This window comes from Rosa chinensis, chromosome 1 (assembly GCF_002994745.2).
Source record: "Rosa chinensis cultivar Old Blush chromosome 1, RchiOBHm-V2, whole genome shotgun sequence".
NCBI classification, from domain to species: domain Eukaryota; kingdom Viridiplantae; phylum Streptophyta; class Magnoliopsida; order Rosales; family Rosaceae; genus Rosa; species Rosa chinensis.
In genome coordinates, this window is record NC_037088.1 from 31,455,942 (window position 1) to 31,474,000 (window position 18,059).

Sequence of the window (18,059 nt, forward strand, 5' to 3'; positions counted from 1 at the left end):
CTGTTCATGTCTTTGATCTCCTTCCGGGTTGCTCCACCGGTGAAACTGACACCAAGGGTCAACGGAGAAGGGTTGGGCGAATCGATCTGGGCCGGGTCCGCAGTCGTGCGTTGCCTGAAAATGGCTATGGGTCCGGGTCGGTTCGGCGGGTTTCCGTCGGGTCTGGGTTACGCGGAGGAGAGATAACGGAGAGAAAAGGGTTTCCGAAAATGGCAAATGGGATTTTTTGAAATTATTTTCGGAAATTCCTTATTTATACCAAAATGGAAACTTCTTCCAATGACCATAACTTCTTCATACGAACTCCGATTTCCGTGTTCCGCATGTCCACGAACTCATATCAATGCGCTCTACGACTTTCGTGAAGGAAGCTTTTAGAGAATCCCAACGTATAAAAAGTCAACCTTTGGCAACCCCCCTAAAACCATATTCTTCAATTAATTATTCGGCCGAAACACTTCCGCTCCATCCACGAACCACGAAACCGTCCAATAACCACAATTTAAATTCCGGAAAATCCTCGGAAAATAAATACAAATTTCCGGGGCATCACAAGGACCACCACGTGACCATGGTCTAGGGGCATATTTTTTCTTGTAATTAATCCTTATCGATAATTAATTTTAATTATGTTCCACACATTACTTTATCATAATGTAAAAGTAGGTTTATCACGCGTAAATACCTCTCAGTCACACATCATTCACATTATCTAATATAAATTATCCACGTGTATAATTTGAAAATTTGCCACATATGCGGGGACGTGTGAGAATGAAGAGTGTTTAATCGTACATTGGAAATATTTGTTTAGAAGAGTTTGAAACTCTGTGATCATTACCAATTCGTTTTAGTAGTAACTACGCTTTAGTTTATAATTTATTAATTTATTAGTTAGGTGGGAGATATTTAGGTTGTTTTCCCACTTACGAAAGAGGGATGGAAGCTAAGCACTTAAAGCACCATATTTAAGGTTTATTTGGTCTCCCGTCAAAGTACATTGATGAATTGAATATGACCTATGATGCAGGTGATTCGTCTGTCTCATACACATTTAATAAAATTATCAGCAAATTAAGTCATTCTCATTCACTGAATTTTAGGTCTACACTTCTACATTTAAAGTTGGCAACAAAATTTTTCAAAAATTCTTCACAACAAAGAAAGAGTTGTTTGTTTATATTCAAAAAAAAAAAAAAAAGAGTCGTTTGTAGCCCTAGTTAAAATTCAACGGTGTACGTGAGTTGGGAAGTTAATGAAGGGTTCTTCAAAAAATGAATGGATATTGTTTCGAAAGAAAAGGAAGGAAATAAATGAAAAGTACAATGGTAGCTAAAATTCAATGGTCTGAGAGAAGTTAATGAAGGGTACATCAAGAAATGAATGGATATTGTTTCGAAAGAAAATGAAGGAAATAAACAATACAATGGTAGCCAAATATTCTAAAGTTGTTGAAGAGCAACATGAGCTGGATGTACTAAAATAGCTACAATAAATTCTGGCATTAGTGACCAAATTGTCAGTGACCACGTACATCAATGTTGGTCACAAATAGTGTTGAATTAGTGACTGCTATTACCAGCTGGTCACTAACACTTTTAAAGACCAAAAGTTTTAGTACTCGTGACCATTTATGTACGTTGGGTCACTGATGTTTCTACACTTTATAACACGTGATTATGCTTTAGTGACCAAAACTTTTTGCTGAATGGAGGGAATTAGGGGTGGGTTCGGTTCACTTCGGTTTGGTTTTGAGCCCAAACGAAAACCAAAAGGTTCGGTTTGGTCCAGTCCAGCTCAGTTTTTTTAATTAAAAATTATTTAATAATGATTTTTCTTCCTAGGCCAGGTTTTTTTAAATAAAAATTATTTAATAATGGTGTTTTTTCCCTAGGCCTGTTTGATAGTTAATTCTTTTTCTCTTTTTGTTGGCTTTTTAAAGCCCTTGATCAAAAATTAGGAATGAAGGCCATTGGAGCTTTTTTGATATAAAAATAAAAAGAACAAACCATTAACAATTGAAAGGCCCAAAAAATAAAAATATTAAATCCTGGTAGTGATGATCCTGATGAGCTCCTCATCATTGTAGAGTTTGTCTTCGATTTTCTCATGAAGTGTCTTAGCCTCTCTTTTTGCCACTGTAAGTCTGTAACGTTCATCTCCTTCATATCGGAAAGCACTCACAAGAGGTACTATCAATAATACTATCAACATGTCAAGAAACCTCAAAAGGGAACACTCTTCCTCGTCCTCCAAAAGCTTCAGGAGTAACTTTCAACATCTAGTGAAAAAAAATAAAATAAAAGGAGTTATGTATTGAATGGCCAATTTTAGCAGGTGAGAGCTAAATTTTATGAGAAGAAATATTGACTTGACAAACGAACAGTTAAATGTATAAACGAAATATTAGTCTACTAGATTATAAATTTAAGCAAAAACACAAGACCAGCCAAATGAAGCATAAGCCTTTGAGAGGAAAAAAAGATGAGATAAAAATGAAAGACACAGAATGCTTTCCCATAGGCTAAAGTAGCAATCATCATTGTCAGATGCTAAGAAAAGAACAAATCCATATCAGATATGCAACATCGAGCCAAATATAACTTGTTCAACGAAAGCATAATATATACTTAAAGCAACCTTATCTATGAAAAAGTAAGGGCTTGTTGGCACAATGGACATTGGAAACTTCTCTGGCACCTATATATATATATATATATATATATATATATATATACGCGGTATAACGTCCAGAACTTGAAATTACTGTTTTACTAGTCATTTGGACTGTAAACGACTTTTACTCTTACTTTTATTATTGTTGTTTTGGTACTTTTAGTGGCCCTAAAGTTGAATTTTTGTTCAGGCCAAAATTTGAGGAAATGTTCTTCATGAAAGTTGTAGGGGATGTTAAACCGAGTCCGTAGACATGTGGTACACTTAAATCGGAGTTCATATGTGAAAATTATAGCTTAAAATGTGAAATTTACTGTTCATGGTAATAAATATATATATATATATATATATATATATGGAAAGTTACCACTGTAGGTTTCCATTTTTGGAAACCCACGGTAACTCTCTCTTTCCTCTTTCCCCGACCTCTCTCCCTCTTCTTTCGGTCTCCCTCTGTCTTCGTCGAGATCAGCGCCATTCGGCCACCAGAAGGCGAGCCCCGGTAAGTGGTCGACGCGGCTTCTCCTCCGCTACACGGCTGTGGCCGTGGGTGGTGATGTTTTGGTCGGAAAAGTGAGATCGAAGCCTAAAAGCCCGACGGTCCCATTTGAAGAATTCCGGCGATTTCTTCCGATTCCGGCCGTCTCCGGCCACAAGACCGACGTCGAAGGAGCGGTTTTCGCCAAGGATCATTTTCCCCCTAGCCTTGAGCCATGATTTGCAGCGTGGAGGGAGAATCGAGCAAAACTCGATCCTAGAGTTCTTGAATTTTCTGGGTTTTGCTTCACCGGCCAATTTCGTGCAGTTAAACGTAAAATTGGATTGTGTTGCAATTGAGAAAATTGTTGGGTTTGTTGAGTAGGTTGTGCTGCCAATTTTTGGTGGTCATCGGAGGTGGTTGCCGGCGGCGCGTGGGGCCCACGCGCTGCCACTGTAGATGGCGCGTGGAGGCGCGTAAGTCAGGTGTTTGGCTTTGGTTTTTAGCCTGTTAAATTCTATAATTGTAGTAGAGCTTGAAATTGTGATTTTGATGAAGATTGGAAAAGTTTGGAATTGTTTCCAAATATTCCGAAGTTTAGGGTTTCGATTAATGAATTACGAGAATCCGACCGTCGGACATCTCTCAGTTCTAACTTAGAACCTTTAAGATAATGAATTGGTATTAGTGGTATCATTTGGGGTGAATCCGAGAACAAGTAGAGAGTTGATTTGTGAGGTTTTGATTATGGAATTCGTATTAAATTGTCGAATTGTCGCTTAAGGAATATAATCGTGTACAGGGCGACGTACCGAGCTCCGGCTCGATGAAGGAACTCGTATACGTGATCGTCGGAATAGTACTGTGAGTGGACTTTTGTTTTTAAATAAATGATGCATGCATTTATTTCTTTAAGTATGCTCTATTTAATTAATATATTACCTTTCGAGCATATGATTTAAAATTTCGGAGGTTGATTCGTTTTATCTCGTGGTTGTACTTCAAAAATGATTTTTAGGGGTTGGTTATGATTTATAATATTATTTGACGAATTATTTATTTCCGAGGTGACTTCCGGAAAATTTTACTTTTTAATCATATTCTATTCGTCGAGTTGAGATTTTAAAAGATTTTCGAAATGGGATTTCGATAGAATATTTGTTTATTATTGAACTTCTTTGCTTAATCATTATTGATCCGAGAATATTTTTGGCGTGTGGGACACGCCGTTGATCTATCTATTTATCTCTTTTATATTTATCGACTTTCGGTTTCGGCATTGGGAATGCCTTAATGATGATTTTGAGATTTTCTGGAATATTATCGGAAATGGGATTTCCTAAGGAAATTATAATGATTTATTATTTCTCGCCCATTTGTTTATGACTTCGAGACTATTTTGGCGTGCGGGGTCACGTCATTGAATACATGGATTTTATCTTGTGAGAAATGTGGGGAAACTATATGGATTTACTGGTTTTCGATGATTTTTTCCTCACCATACGCGGGTCATGTGATTAGGTCTCCTCCTCACTGACTTTGTGTCTGTGAGTGGCAGTTGAGGTAGCTTATTCTCCTCCTCACATACTTTGTGTTTGTGAGTGGCAGTCGAGGTGATTTATTCTCCTCCTCACGTGGGTGGCAGTCGAGGTAATGTTCTCCTCCTCACACAATCTATGTGTGAGTGGAAGTCGAGGTTATTAGTTCTCCTCCTCGCACAATCTATGTGTGAGTGGCAATCGAGGGTAGGTAGAGCCTGGGAGGCTCCACTCTCGTATGGTGAAATCTCTTCCCCATATCCTTTATTTGTTGTTCTTGACTAGCGGGGCTAGTCCGATTTCCGTTTCACCAGCGGGGCTGGTCCTATTTCTCGAGCATCGGAATTTCAATTCTTCTTTGTGGTTATTTGTGACTAGCGGGGCTAGTCGGTTTTTCTTGAGCGGAGCTTCTCATGGTTTGTTTTCTTAATTATTGCATGCATCGAAAGTTTTTAATGAAATAATTGTGGGAAAGTATAAAAATCCATTTTGTTTAAAATTGTTTATTGTTGTCCACTCACGCTAACGTTTTTATATACCTTCCCCTGGGCCCTTCGGTTTCAAATGCCCAGTTTGCAGGCGAAATTAGTTGAGGTCGAACGTACATGGAGTTGAGGCATAGTCAACAGCATGGCTTCCGCGTCTGCCTCTGAATTAGGTTTTCCTTATATACCTTTATGTTAGAATTGCTCTGATTACCTATGGGATTTATGTTATTCAAGTTGTGGTTGGTGTTATATGAATTGGGATGATGTTGATTTGGGGAGCAGGGTGGCTCCAGGAGCATAAGGATGAATTGATTTAGAAGTGTAAATGTTTTCTACTGGTTTTGGGTAGTCCATTTTAGAGGAAGTTCCGCCAAATTTTTGGTAGAATTTCTTCTAAAATGGGCCCCGCAGGGCTACCTCGGATTTCGGGGTGAAATCCCGAAATCCGAGACGAGTCCAGTCACACAGAGCTTCTGCTATCCACCTAGGTGACCCTCACCTGCTGTCTGTTAACAGCGCGTGGGGTACAAACGCTGACAGAACAGTGGCAAACCAAAAAAGGCGTGTGTGACTTGGTAATTTTTTTTTTTACCAATCTGATTGCTTTTGACATGTATGGGTTTCAGATTAGGGCTGTTTCAGTTTTCACGTTCTCACTTACCTCGACGCCTCCAAACTACAAACCCAAGCCGAGCAAAAAAAACAAACAAACCGTAGATCTGCAACATCGCCGGTGAAATTGGATTCGAGTGTTGGTGTTGAAGAAGGAATAGCTATTTGGGCTTGACGAATGAGCATGGAAATGGAGAAGATTAATAGAAAAAGGCGAGATTGTCTAGGGTCGGCCATCGGAAGACCGCAGATCTGCCACAGCCCCCTTCAATTTCTATCCGATTGTTTGTGTAGCAGGCGGCGCTGAAGAAGGAAAAGATACCGGGCTTGAGCCTTTGAGAACAAGTCCAAATCGAGGTCACTGAATACCAGAGGAGGGGAGGTTCTCCAAGTGAATTTTGTTGTAAGTCCCCGGCAAGGCTTCAATATGAGTCCCCGGCAAGGTGACTAATTCCAAACCTGTAAGCTTATTGGCTCGTAGCAATTGTTGCTACTATTATATATACACGATTTGTGTGTATGAAATGGGTAAAAAGAACCTTGCTTTGTTATGACATTTAAATCAATCGCGTAATTTTGAAATCATTTTTCATATATATGCAGCCTATCAGCGGTTTTGGCGTGGCTAAAGTTTTGGAATCTGGGGATGCAAAGTTTAAGCAAGGCGACTTGGTTTGGGGAATGACTGGCTGGGAAGAGTATAGTCTCATCACTTCCATTCAGTATTTGTTTTAAGATTCCCACCACCGAATCTTAAGAGTATAGTCTCATCACTTGGTTTGGGGAATGAATGACTGGCACCCATGTGGATGTGCCTTCCTCTTATTATACTGGAATTCTTGGTATATATCCCTGCTGCCCCTATTATTTCAATTGCTATTACTACCACTTTCTAATTCTTCTTCTGCAAAATTGCCTCTGCTTGAAACAAAAAGTTGGTGCATTATCTTTGTATGTCACTCATTGTATTGGCTTCTTCTTATTTATGCTGAATGGTGAGACTAGTGAATCTAGGGTGAAACAGGATAAGTCGGTCAGCTATGAGTAGAGAAGAGGCAGTGACAAATAATTACATGAATGCTGTGAAATATGATGCAGTAAACATGTAAAAGGTTTGTCATTAATGAATTCAATTTCTGATAGCTTTCAGTTCTCCTTACAGCTTTATGTCCATGCATCTTTTTGGTAGTCTCTGTATATAGAAATTTCTCCTAAAAAAAACATCGGTTTTCTTTTCTTTTCCTTAATTTCTTACCAACCTGAAAGTAGATATCTATTTGTTTTCTGTAAAGTTCAGAAATATAGAAGTGATCATACTGGTATGTGTTTTTGATAATGGCATATGTTTTTGATTCATGAACTGGTTTTCAGTATACTATAATGATGGAGTTTTAATTTTTTTTTTTTTTTGACTGGAGGTGTTAAAGTTAGTTCCTTTAGATTGAGCGAGTGATCGAAGTTGTAGTAGAAAGAAGAACATGAGAGATTGGTCTGGGTTTGCCCCCAAAACGCGTATGGATCTCTCTGCCATTTCCCAAGTTTGAGACTTTGTATTCGCCTTGACTGCCGGTATGTCATCATTTAATTTTCTCTATTATTCTTTAGTTTCTGTATTCTGTTAGGATCGTTGCATCAATTATTGCTGTGCTTGATCTGGATTGCTGCAATTAGGGTTCGTTGCATCAATATGAAATTTATTGATTTTGATTTCTTCAATTGGAGTTTTAGATCAGTAGGGTTTGGATTTGAGTAATTGGGTTTTGTTTGATTGGGGGTTGCTAAAAAAGGGGAGAGAGGAGTGGGATACGCCTTCTTCTGCATTATTCATTCATTCTTTGCAGTGGTCAAATTCAGATTGCTTAATTTTGTTTTGTAGAGAGATTGCTTATGAATTAATAACAAATTACATATAAGTTATTGACAAAAGATGACTTAACAGATACATCGTTTATTATTAAATTAAGACTTACTCTAAAAGATAGCTAGCAGCTAAAGGAATCAATATTGATGCTTCCTTTATGTATATATTCTCCTGTGTGTTTCTTTATTCCAAAACCTGAGGGAGATGGATCGACTTTAGCAGCACAGGAACGTTTTGGTTTTTTTTGGTCTCCTGCGTTCTTAATTCCTGAAACTTCTAGAGTGATATTATTCTCTTTGTATCCATATAGGATAGGATTAGTTGTTAACATTGCTTCTGGGTTTTGTACTTTTAGGCTACTTATAGAAGTTCTTTTGCATTTTTATTATTCTTAGGCTCTATAGTTTAAGAGGAGGAAAAATCACATTTGCTCTGGATTTGGTCTAATGGTTATTTGCATCTCAGGGTTTTGTTTTGTTTTGATTGCGCAAGAGTTTTGGTATTATTTTTTTAACAATAATGAGAAGCTCTCAGGGTTTTGTTTTGATTGCAGAAGAGTTTTGGTTTTTCTTATTTTATTTTTTTTCCGGAATCACAACCCGATTTGTTTGTAGGTTTTGGTATTTTTTTCCCCCTGGGGTTTCTGGGTTTGCTGTGTTTGCATGATTTTTGGGATCATTTGAACTATGGGTTTGATTGTATGAGCTTAATGTCTCTGTTCAAGGTGTGCAAAGCCACATATATAGAATTTCAGATTAAATCTCCACCAACACAGCAGAGTGCATAGTTTGTGTGAAACGATTAAAAATGGCCGATGAAGCCAACAGAGCTGTAAGCCCCTCTTTACCCTTTCTCAATTCTCCAATTTCTTTACTTGCTAGCAATTTACCACAGTCAATATTTTACATGCATTCATGGAGTTTCAAGGTCGCATGATGAGCTCACCACCAAACTGAAGCAGTTTTTTTTTTTTACCCACTTCAGTACAGATATATCAAATATGGTGAAATCGTGACTTATTAATGGAGAATTCAAATAGATTTAAGGTGCAGAACTATAAGTAGTATTAATCATTTCAAGATGCTAATGCTGGTGGTATTAATCAAATAAGCTGAAGAACTAGCCGCCGCTCTAGCAGCAAGAAAGGGTCATCCTGTAGAAAATGATACCGATGCGGTATGAATATCAATTTCTTGAGTAAGTGACAGCGCACCACCCCCTCTTAATCTTTTCTTATTGTTAAAACATACCCAAAAGAGATATTCGTGGTAGTAGCTAGAGTATATTGTTTGAATGGTTATTGATGAATTGGATTCAGACCAGTTACTGATAAAGTACTTTTCGATGCAGGATGCTGATCAGCTTTTGGAATCTAAAAGGAAGGATTCATTGATATCGGTACTTATTGTTAAATTTGACTCCTTTACATCTGAGTATTCCTGTAAAATGTAGAAATCTAGCTAAAGTGTGGTCTTTTTTTTTTTCTTTTTTTTTCCCCTTTAATTATGGTGATGAACTTTCAGCTTTTATAGAAGTGTTAGATAGGTGTCTTCTGTCAAAGGAGTTTCTTGCTTCATGTAATTGCAATCCCAAAGTTCTTTTCTCTTGAATGCGTGTACTCAGGGTGTGTTCTGGTAATTGGTGCAAAAACTTGGTGATGCTTTGGTTTAATTTTTAGCCTGAAGTTGAGTTAATGCACGTTTGTTTTCATTTGGTTGGTATGTGTATGGGAGATTTCACCTGTGTGATGTAAATGCCGATGCAAATGTTCTTGTTCGACTAGGTACAGTACAATATATATCTATATATCCCATATATACGTATGCATGAGTCCTGCACTATGTATATCAGGTTCATTGAATGACATATTTTAAAATAAAGAACCAACCTTTGAATTAGCTATTCAGCTTCACCATTAATGGGTGCCATACTGCCATTAGTTTTAAATCTTTAGGCAATTAGGATTTAAGTGTTTGTTAACTGAATGAAATTCCACGCACTCACATGTTGCCACACACCTGTCTTGATGACTATAACACATAACCAGTATTATATGTTTGAGACTTTGCATAGATACAGACTGAACTTTCAGCATTCTTGCCAACTTCATCTCTGTAGAGTTAACTCCTTTAGGTTCCATAATGCACTCGAGTGCTTATCTTTGTAAAGTTCTGTACAAGCCTATGCTGCACTAGCGTTTTTTGTTGCTAATATGTAGAATTTCATGTTTTTAAATTGAAGTGATTCTGAAGTTGCTGTGTTTTAATCCTTTCTTTGTCTTATTTAGGTACTATCTGTCATGCGATCCAGATCAAGTATGCTTCGTTCTGTCAGTCTGTGGCATTCAATATGATTCAGTAAGAGTTAGTAGCTTTCCTGATATATTCCATGTTTTTGTTTTTTGGTTTTGGGTGGCTTTCATGTGCCTAACATATTGAAACATAACAAATTAACCATCTAACATTGTTTACATCCCAAATATATCTTCTGCAGGGCTTTAATCTCCAGATTTGTAACACATAACGGTCGGTGGTACCAAGCATGTCCACACTGTTTTCGACAACTGAAACAAAAGAAGAATAACGATCTGCTAATCTGTCTGGAACACAATATGCAAGTGCCTCTTCCATGGTAACAACTTCATCCTAACTACATCATAATATGGGGCTTTTGACCATTGGAGCAGTGCTCAATTTTCTTGGATGTGGATTGCTTTGGCTTATAGTCTCACAAAAGATTGCTGCTTTGCCTTTGTGGGTGGTGAGTAGTTCAATCAAGTTTGAATCTTGATCATCAAGTCTGATTTTGGTTTGTTTCTGTGTATCGCTTCCCTTTTTTGTGGGTACCAATAGTTAGCCTTTTTTGTTTCATTCTGATATGTTTTGTCTGATAACCTTGATTACTGAGTTTAATTCATTACTGCATTTTATATTTATGCTTAGCGCTTCTGAAATGAAATTTTTGAGACTGAGATTACAAAGGCTTTCTGCTATCACAATTCTATTTGTTAAACTTGTATAAGTTAGGATTCATAAATTCTTGATCCATGTACTATGTCCTTGAAAGGATAGTGCTTGGTATCACACTTGAGTAGGGAGATTTACGAAGGCTGTCATGGTTGTGAGTCCAAAGGAAAACTATTGCACTGCTTGCTTATACTGCTGTCATCAAAACAAGGTCGGAGTTGCTGCATAACACTGGATTGTAAAACTTCCTCACTATAGTTTCTTGCCGAACCAAAATTTGTACAACTAGTGTGGTTGTTGAGCAGCATTGTAAGCTCTGAGATCCCTACTTGTGTGTGTATATATATATATATATATATATATATATATATATGTACAGACTATTTTTGTATGGTTGCACCATTTATCCCTTTTTGAATTATGGGCATTGTCGGATTGATTGATTTCCATTTTGAAATTTTTGGATCGCACATTCTTGTATTCGTATTCCTCTTTGTGCCCCCCAAGTTCCTCTTCATTTTGATGAATCCTTGGCCAATTAAGGATAGCATCCTATGCATTGATGCTGGGAAACCTAAACCAATTACCTTAATAGACCTTTTCAGGAACCCCGAGAACCCTAGCTGATATTACCATACCAAAACTCTTAATTATTTGCCTAGTTAATTATGATTTTATGACAAACAAAAACACAGATTTCTCAATCTTCCTCCTCACGGATTTCTCAATAAACATTGTTATATTCTGTAGCACCATTCAATTGTCGATATTTAACTTAGAATATACATCACAGGAGTGTGCACCACAATATGGCAAACCTAGAATTAAGACAGAATTATAGCGACTATCATATGTGAAGCCCAAGAGCAATTCTTTACCATCAAAGTGGAACAACAATAATACAACTTAAACATGACAGAAATTTGGAGTTCGGGGTTTTGTTTAGTGTCAAACACATAACAAACTCGGAAACGTGACCGCACTAGGCCAACAAATGAATCAAACTACAGTTTTTAACTGTAGTCTGATTACCATGTTTGCTGTTGTGATAGGTTATGCCTTTCATTTCAACCATCCATGCTTCAAAGTTGATGTCATTTGATTCTACACTTTCTGGAAAAAATACTAGGGTTTTGATAGTTTCATATACATTCAGAAAGTAGAAATTACGTCTTGAGCTGCATTTAAGTGCTCGTACAACATTTGATTGACGCTTGAGCATTTCTGATCTTTCCCTTCCGGTCTTCTGAATGTTTCATTGCACTTCCTACAAAGCCTGAAAATAGAACAAGTTTTTGCATTAGCAACATGCAGCATGCATTTATCCACAGGAGAGAGAGAGAGAGAGACTGAAAAAAAGGAGGAGTTGATGGCTTACAAGGTCAGCAAGTTGACCAGATAACCAAGCTCAGAAGGAAGAGTGCCAGAAAATTGATTGAGTATTAATTAATAAATACAGCAAGTCTCTTCGAAACATAGAAGATGAACTGCATGCTAATCAATCTAACAACCCAAAATATGAGGAAAAGCCCAAAATGCAATACATCAGAGACCCAGATCAAATCCATAAAACTGATTTAAGATTCAGCAGTAAGTAATTTCCAAAAGAAAAGCAAGGCTAAATGATTAAACTGTAATGAGTAAAGGGTTTCATTATCTGGTGCTGCATATCAGAAAAGTTCAAAACTTTAAGAGCCCAGATCGAGCAAACTTGAAAGAGAAATAGGGTCTAACCTCAAATGTGTTCTTCAGCAGCTCAACAACTGTAAAGTTAAAAAGCCAAAAAAGACGAACAAAAAACAGAGATCAAGCCAAAAAAGACAAACAAAAAACAGAGATCAAATTTCAGATCAAACAAAAGGATGATCCATTTACATATTTGAAATGGGTTTTTCATACTCTACCTTCCTCCATTGTCAATTGGAACTGCTTGATCACTACTGGATTAGGAATACCCATCTTCTTTTCTGCCAGTTCCCTTTGCAGATATTTAAACATAAAGAAAGACTGCAAATTTTAGTTCAACTACCGTAAACCCGAAACAAATTGCAGAAGCATTTCAATTCCGTATTAATAAAATTCATAGACATCCCAAATTCAATCAATCTAATGCTTTTATACATCAATTCCGTATATCCATCTCCACCACAAAATTACAGATTTAATTAATCTCAATATCCCAACAGAAACACATTCACAACTCAAAGGCTTGGAATTCTTACCTTGTACCATTTCTGCCAGAGACAATAGTCTCAGTGACCTGCTACTTCATGCAGTCCTCATCATCCCTTTAAAAATCATCATCCCTTTAAAAATCAATCTAAATCAAGACCAGAAGCTCCCCTTTACATTTCAATTTCCCCTGTTTCCTCCAAGTACGAAATTCAAGAACAACAATCAAAAGAATTGAACATTAATAACTCCATTAGAGTGAAATTGAAACTCAGCCTATTAACGAATGAGAGGCTTGGATGAATGGGTTACCAGAACGAAGAGGATAATCCGGAGGCGTCCGCGGCGGCTCTGGTTGAAATCAGAAGTCGGGCCCTTGGTTTTGATAAAAGGAGAGGCACTGACTCCATTCTTGGAGGTATTGGAGCTCGATTCGATTTGGAGAAGGAAGACCGGAGAAACCCAGGGTCTAGGATTCCGGTGATGGAACATGCGGGGTCCTTCGAGGCACGGCCGGCGGCGAGGCTTCTGGATTTTGATGTCCGGCTTCCTCTGAGCATGCTAATGGCGGGGGTGTGTTGAGGAAATGGCCGAAACTTGATGAGAGCTAGGGAGCAGCGCCGTCGCGACTTTGATGGTGGCGTGATGAGGCTGGCGGCGGTGGATGGCAGTGATCCTCTTGGGTTTTGATCGGAATCGGGTCCAGAATCGATTGGCGGTGGCGTGTTTTGAATTGGTGGCCGGAAATGGTGGTCTTTGATAATGGCAGAGAGAAGTGGAAAGGAGAGAGGAGAGAATTAGGTGTGCGGCTGAGGAAGAGAGAGAGCTTGTGTTGAGTTTCTAGGGTTAGTTTCTATAAATACTGGTGGACATAAAGGTAAAATTGATCCGGTGGAGGGAAAGAACGAAAATTGAAAAACGCCGCCATTTTTTTTTTTTTTTTCAGAAATTAATATCAACTTCTTCTTTTTTAATAAATAATGCACGGTTTGCGTCCACAATCGAATAGAAATTGGACAATTTATTCATGTCATGCCAATTTACTACTAACGATATAAATCAACAAAACTAAAAATTAAGACATGTTACATCCCAAACTTTTTCAGCAATTTAAATATAACTTGTTTATTAGGGTTATTCAAAACTAAAACCTCCATAAGCAAAATGGGAGAGGAAATGGAATTTTTAAAAATGCCCCGTTGGATGTTGTCTGCATACGAATATATGGTAACGGTAGAAATTTAAGAGACTTCCACTTTCGGTTGGGCCCCGATCTAAATTCCTGGAGGTTTGTCTGCGCATGGTGCCACTCCTCTTAGGGAAGTTTGCTTGTGCAATGCGTTGACTGTTCCGTTTGGTGCCTTATTCACGGCGGATCGGCCAAATTTTTTTACACAATACCTATCACTATTGTATAAACATATGCGAATTTTTGGATTGTTCGATTTCAATTTCAAAATTTTTGGATCGCACATAATCCTTATATGCCTAGTAATGTAGTATAACTAGTTTATTAGGCTTGTTACCCTCCATGAGCAAAACGGGGGAGGAAATGAAATTTTTTAAAATACACCGCTGGATGTTGTCCGCATAAGAATATATGATAGTGGTAGAAATTTCAGCTATTTCCGCCTTCGGTTGAACCTCGATCTATCCGGTCAACTTGATACCCTAAATAGAACATAAAACAAATTTACTCGTAACCGGTGCCTGGCAATTCACTTTTTTCGATCTTTCAGCTCCCACACTCTCGTGGGTAGGGGGTCTACTTACGGATATAAAAATTCCGGGATGTTTGTTCGTGCATGGTGCCACTCCCCTTAGGGAAGTTTGCGTGTGCAAAGCGTTGACCGCTTAGTTGGGCGCCTTATTCACGGCGGATCGGCCTAATTTTTTACACAGTGCCTATCACTGTTGTAGAAACATATGAGAATTTTTGGATTGATCGATTTCCATTTCAAAATTTTTGGATCGCACATAATCCTTATATGCCTTGTAATGTAGTGTAACTAGTTTATTAAGCTTGTTACCCTCCATGAGCAAAATGGGGGACGAAATGGAATTTTTTAAAATTCACTGCTGGATGTTGTACGCATACGAATATATAGTAGTGGTAGAAATTTCAGCAATTTCCGCCTTCGGTTGGACCTCGATCTACCCGGTCAACTCGATACCCTAAATAGAACATAAAACAAATATGCTCATAACCGGTCCTTGGCAATTCACTTTTTTTTATCTTTCAGCTCCCACACTCTTCTGAGTTGGGGGTCTACTGACGGATGTCAAAATTCCGGGACATTTGTCCGCGCATGGTGCCACTCCCCATATGGAAGTATGCATGTGCAAAGCGTTAACCGCTCCGTTGAGCGCCTTGTTCACGGCGGATCGGCCTAATTTTTGAACACAATACCTATCACTGTTGTATACACATATGAGAATTTTCAGATTGATCGATTTCCATTTCAAAATTTTTGGATCGCACTTAATCCTTATATGCATTGTAATGTAGTATAACTAGTTTGTTAGGCTTGTTACCCTCCATGAGCAAAATGGGGGACGAAATGGAATTTTTTAAAATACACCGCTGGATGTTGTCCACATACGAATATATGTTAGTGGTAGAAATTTCAGCTATTTCCGCCTTCGGTTCGACCTCTATCTGCCCGGTCAACTCGATACCCTAATAGAGCATGAAACAAATATGCTCGTAACCGGTGCTTGGCAACTCACTTTTTTCGATCTTTTAGCTCCCACACTCTCGTGGGTAGGGGGTCTACTTACGGATGTCAAAATTTTGGGATGTTTGTTCGCGCATGGTGCCGCTCCCCTTAGGGAAGTTTGGATATGCAAAGCGTTGACCGATCCGTTAGGTGCCTTATTCATGGCGGATCAGCCTAATTTTTTTTACACAATACCTATCACTATTGTATTAATATATGGGAATTTTCAGATTGATCGATTTCCATTTCAGAATTTTCGGATCGCACATAATCCTTATATGCCTAGTAATGTATAACTAGTTTATTAGGCTTGTTACCCTCCATGAGCTAAATGGGGGACGAAATGGAATTTTTTTAAATGCACCACTGGATGTTGTTCGCATACAAATATATGTTAGTGGTAGAAATTTTAGCCATTTCCGCCTTCAGTTGGGCCTCGCTCTAACCGGTCAACTCAATACCCTAAATAGGACATAAAACAAATATGCTCGTAACCGGTCCTTGCCAATTCATTTTTTTCCATCTTTCAGCTCCCACACTCTCATTGGTAGGGGGTCTACTTACAGATGTCAAAATTCTGGGATGTTTGTTCGCGCATGGTGCCGTTCCCCTTAGGGAAGTTTGTGAGTGCAAAGCGTTGACCCCTCCATTGGGTGCCTCATTCACGGCGGATCAGCTTAATTTTTTTTTATACAATACCTATCACTGTTGTATAAACATATGGGAATTTTTGGATTGATTGATTTTGATTTTATAATTTTTGGATCGCAAATAATCTTTATATGCCTACTAATGTAGTTTATTAGGCTTGTTATCCTCCATGAGCAAAATGGGGGATGAAAAATAATTTTCTTGAATGCACCGTTGGATGTTGTCCGCATATGAATATATGTTAGTGGTAGAAATTTCAGCCATTTTCGCTTTCGACTGGGCCTCGATCTACCCGGTCAACTTGATACCCTAAATAGAACATAAAACAAATATGCTCATAACCGGTCCTTGACAATTCATTTTTTCCCATCTTTCAGCTCCCACACTCTCATTGGTAGGGGGTCTACTTACAGACATCAAAATTCTAGGATGTTTGTTCACGCATGGTGCCGCTCCCCATAGGGAAGTTTTTGTGTGCAAAGCGTTGACCCCTCTGTTGGGTGCCTTATTCACTGTGGATCGGCTTAATTTTTTTATACAATACCTATCACTGTTGTATAAACATATGGGAATTTTCGGATTGATCGATTTTCATTTTAGAATTTTTGGATCGCAAATAATCTTTATATGCCTACTAATGTAGTTTATTAGGCTTGTTATCCTCCATGAGCAAAATGGGGGATGAAATATAATTTTTTAAAATTCACCGTTGGATGTTGTCCGCATATGAATATATGGTTGTGGTAGAAATTTCGGCGCTTTCTGCCTTCGGTTGGACCTCGATCTACTCGGTCAACTCGATACCCTAAATAGAACATAAAACAAATATGCTCGTAACTAGTCCTTGACAATTCATTTTTTCCCATCTTTTAGCTCCCACACTCTCATGGGTAGGGGCTCTACTTACGGATGTCAAAATTCCAGAATGTTTGTCCTAGCATGGTGCCGCTCCCCTTAGGGATGGTTACTTTTGCAAAGCGTTGACCGCTCCGTTGGGTGCCTTATTCACGGCGGATCGGCCTAATTTTTTACACAATACCTATCATTGTTGTATAAAGATATAGGAATTTTTGGATTGATCGATTTCCATTTTAGAATTTTTGGATCGCACACAATCCTTATATGCCTAGTAATGTAGTATAATTTGTTTATTAGGCTTGTTACCCTCCAAAAGCAAAATGGGGGTGGACATGGAATTTTTTTAAATTCACCATCGGATGTTGTCCGCATACGAATATATGGTAGTGGTAGGAATTTCGGCCATTTCCGCCTTCGGTTGGGCATCGATCTACACGGTCAACTCGATACCCTAATTAGAACATAAAACAAATATGCTCACAACCGGTCCTTGCAAATTCATTTTTTTTTTCTCTCATCTCCGACACTCTTGTGGGTAGGGGGTCTACCTGCGGATGTCAAAATTCCAGGATTTTTGTTGGCGGAAGGTGCCCCTTCCCTTAGGGATGGTTTCTTTTGCAAAGCGTTGACCGCTCCGTTGGGTGCCTTATTCACGGCGGATCGGCCTAATTTTTTTACACAATACCTATCATTGTTGTATAAAGATATAGGAATTTTCGGATTGATCGATTTCCATTTTAGAATTTTTGGATCGCACATAATCCTGATATGCCTAGTAATGTAGTATAATTTGTTAATTAGGCTTGTTACCCTCCAAAAGCAAAATTGGGGAGGGGGGGAATTTTTTTAAATGCACCGTCAGATGTTGTCCACATACGAATATATGGTAGTGGAAGGAATTTCGGCTATTTCCACCTTCGGTTGGGCATCGATCTACACGGTCAAGTCGATACCCTAATTAGAACATAAAACAAATATGCTCGCAACCGGTCCTTGCAAATTCTTTTTTTTTTATCTCTCATCTCCCACACTCTCGTGG

General features: G+C 38.4%; 2 long non-coding RNA genes across 10 annotated transcripts; one reads left to right on the forward strand and one right to left on the reverse strand.

Annotated features, from left to right (window-relative positions):
• The first annotated feature begins 5,808 nt into the window (after positions 1-5,808).
• On the forward strand, positions 5,809-10,950 carry LOC112193468. Of its 7 annotated transcripts, none has more exons than XR_002933917.2 (9): positions 5,809-6,235; positions 6,396-6,634; positions 7,211-7,361; positions 8,378-8,484; positions 8,638-8,850; positions 9,004-9,051; positions 9,941-10,010; positions 10,147-10,413; positions 10,720-10,950. It is a non-coding gene; the product is annotated as an uncharacterized LOC112193468 (long non-coding RNA). The 7 variants fall into 7 exon arrangements; XR_002933919.2 differs by having other exon boundaries at positions 10,725-10,950; XR_002933915.2 differs by lacking the exon at positions 10,720-10,950 and having other exon boundaries at positions 5,809-6,253; positions 10,147-10,588.
• Positions 10,951-11,697: 747 nt separating this feature from the next.
• On the reverse strand, positions 11,698-12,833 carry LOC121050992. Of its 3 annotated transcripts, XR_005804684.1 has the most exons (4): positions 12,524-12,833; positions 12,354-12,382; positions 11,998-12,122; positions 11,698-11,895 (listed from the first exon to the last, which is right to left on the reverse strand). It is a non-coding gene; the product is annotated as an uncharacterized LOC121050992 (long non-coding RNA). The 3 variants fall into 3 exon arrangements; XR_005804682.1 differs by lacking the exon at positions 11,998-12,122; XR_005804683.1 differs by having other exon boundaries at positions 11,998-12,382.
• Between the last annotated feature and the right edge of the window lie 5,226 nt (positions 12,834-18,059).